Source organism: Triticum urartu, chromosome 1A (assembly GCF_056163025.1).
Source record: "Triticum urartu cultivar PI428250 chromosome 1A, HENAU_Tu73, whole genome shotgun sequence".
NCBI classification, from domain to species: Eukaryota; Viridiplantae; Streptophyta; class Magnoliopsida; order Poales; family Poaceae; genus Triticum; species Triticum urartu.
This window is the reverse complement of record NC_141873.1, coordinates 532,248,944-532,251,919: the sequence shown is the minus strand read 5'-3', so window position 1 is coordinate 532,251,919 and position 2,976 is coordinate 532,248,944. Positions and strand designations below refer to the sequence as shown.

Here is a 2,976-nt window from a genome sequence, read left to right as displayed (position 1 = left end):
AGAGCCGGGAAGAACTTGATTAGGGGAAGGAGGGAGACGTACCATCTCTGATGCGGGGATGCCTCAAATGTGCTTGTGGAGCAATGAGCATCAATCAAATATGGTCAAAACGAAGATTCACGCATTGGCATAGGCGCATAGCAAGGCTGATCACCATGCATGCAACCTGATGAGACCAATCCGCGCCGTCGACCCGCCATGTCGGTTCAGTGGACGGCTCAGATCCACCGTCGCCCCTCCGTCGTCCCACAGACATATCGAAAAGAACGAGCCGAGCCGCCTCCAGAGCTCACCAGATCGATCGTTCGATCCCCGAAAATCTCTTCCCCCCCAAACCCTAGCAGGCATGGCGACCGAGACGGAGCCCACCGCGGCGCCGCGCCTCCTCCTGGGCCCGCCCCTGATCCGCGCCGCGCGCCCGTCCCCTGACTCCTCCGCCGCCGCCACCGGCGACGCGTCGCACCCGTTCCTCGACCTCCTCGACGCGGCCTTCAACGCGCCGTCGCCGGCGGCGCTCAAGCCGCGGAGGGCGCTCACGGAGAACTGCTCCGCCACGTACGCCAACTCGGGCAACCCCTGCCTCGACCTCTTCTTCTCCTCGCCGCCGCCTGGGCGCAGGACGCGCCCACGGCGCTCCGCCTCGCCTGCAACCTCCGCGGCGTGCGCGGCACCGGCAAGTCGGACAAGGAGGGCTTCTACGCCGCCGCGCTCTGGATGCACGAGCACCACCCGCGCACGCTCGCCTGCAACGTCGCCGCGCTCGCCGAGTTCGGCTACCTCAAGGACTTCCCCGAGCTGCTGTTCCGCCTCCTCCGCGGCCCCGACGTGCGCGCGCTCGCCAAGGCCGGCGCCGAGGCCGACAAGGCGCGCAGGAAGGCCAAGGGCCTCGCCACGCAGCGGGAGGGCTTGCGGGCTAGGCTCGCCGGCCGCAAGCGCGCCCGCGAGCTGGCACCCGTGCCGCCCAAGGCCACCTTCGGCGACTTCCTCTCCGCCGCGCTCTCCAAGGCCGGCAAGGGCAGCAAGCCCGTGGAGATTGTCCCGGTCCAGGAGCCCGCGGAGGTGCAGAAACCCGAAGCGATGGAGGTGGACCAGAAGAAGACGACGGCGGCGAGTAAGCCGCGGCGGATGTCGAAGAAGGTACGCACGGTTGCCAAGCTCGCCGTGCAGTCGCTGGAGACGTACTACGGCGACCGTGCCTACCGCTTCCTGTTCGACGCCGTCGCCGACTTCTTCGCCGCGCTCCTCACCTCGGACCTCGAGCAGCTGGCCTCCGGCGGTAAAAAGCGGAAGATCGGGCTCGCCGCCAAGTGGTGCCCCACGCCAGGCTCGTCCTTCGACCGCACCACTCTGCTCTGCGAGGCCATCGCCCGCCGCCTCTTCCCGCGCGACTCGGACCCCGAGCTCACCCAGCTCTCGGACGAGCACTACGTGTACCACGCCCTACACCGCCTCCGCCGCAAGGTGCTCGTGCCGCTGCGCAAGGTGCTGGAGCTCCCGGAGGTGTACATGAGCGCGCAGCGGTGGTCGGAGCTGCCCTACACCCGCGTCGCCTCGGTGGCCATGCGGCGCTACAAGTTCCTCTTCAAGAAGCACGACGAGGAGCGCTTCGACAAGTACCTGGAGGACGTGGAGGCTGGCAAGGCCAAGATTGTGGCGGGCGCGCTCCTGCCGCACGAGATCGCCGCGGCCGCCTACCGCGGCCAGGATGACAATGTGTCGGAGCTGCAGTGGCGCCGCATGGTGGACGACCTCCGTTCCAAGGGGTCGCTGCGCAACTGCATCTCGGCCTGCGACGTGTCCGCGAGCATGAGCGGCACCCCGATGGAGGTGTGCATCGCGCTGGGCGTGCTCACCTCGGAGCTCAGCGAGGAGCCGTGGGCCGGCAAGGTGATCACCTTCAGCGAGAACCCGGAGATTCACCTGATCCGCCAGAAGATGGACTTCGTGCGGCACATGCACTGGGGCGGGAGCACCAACTTCCAGGGGGTGTTCGACCAGATCCTCCGCACGGCAGTGGAGGTGAGTCTGGCGCCGGAGAAGATGATCAGGACCGTGTTCGTGTACAGCGACATGGAGTTCAATATGGCGTCGGGGAGCGCCTACGCCTACTACTACAGCCGGCGGGAGTCTGTTCCGTGGGAGACTGACTACGAGGTGATCTGCAAGAAGTTCAGGGACGCTGGCTACGGCGACGTGGTGCCCCAGATCATCTTCTGGAACCTGCGCGACTCGAAGTCGACGCCGGTGACGTCGACCCAGCCGGGGGTGGCCATGGTGAGCGGCTTCTCCAAGAACTTCCTCAAGATCTTTCTGAAGAACGACGGCGTGGTGAACCCTGAGGCCATCATGATGGAAGCCATCGCCGGCGAAGAGTACCAGAAACTCGTCGTCTACGACTAGATCCATGCATTGTCAGTTGTCATCTTCAGCCTAGTTGGTCTGTCGTGCTGTTGGATTAGCTTGTTTTCAGAATTGTGAACAGCTGGCTTGCTGTGCTTGATTAGCTTCTTTTCTGAAATAAAACCAAAATCATGCCTGATTGGAATTGTTTTGCTTCATGCAATGTACTGATCGATCATCACTTGGGAGTGCATGAATTTATTGACCGTGCCTTGTGAATTCCGAGCAGCTTTAGCTGCCCATGTTGTTCTTGGTTAGCATAGTCTTTTGTGCATTTGTACCTTATTTACCCTGTTTGCTTTCCAATGTCCTTAGGAATTCTCTTGATTGCAACTGTATATACTGGCATAGGTAGAGCTGCATGCGTGCACTGAATTGAAGGCCAATTTACAATTTCAAATTCTTATGTTTATGCATGCCAAGAATGCAGAAACTTACTTGAACATATTGCTTTTTGATTTCCCATCATCAGAGAGTATGAAGGAATGATCACTGAATTCCGGACAGCTTAACTGTCATGGGTGTTCGGTTAGCTTATTTTCTGAATGAATTCGGACATGGTAAAAGTTGTCTGAA

At 61.2% G+C, this 2,976-nt stretch overlaps 1 pseudogene; it reads left to right on the top strand.

Annotated features, from left to right (window-relative positions):
• Window positions 1–226: 226 nt before the first annotated feature.
• LOC125537710 (uncharacterized) lies at window positions 227–2,601 on the top strand (annotated as a pseudogene).
• The last annotated feature ends 375 nt before the right edge of the window (window positions 2,602–2,976 follow it).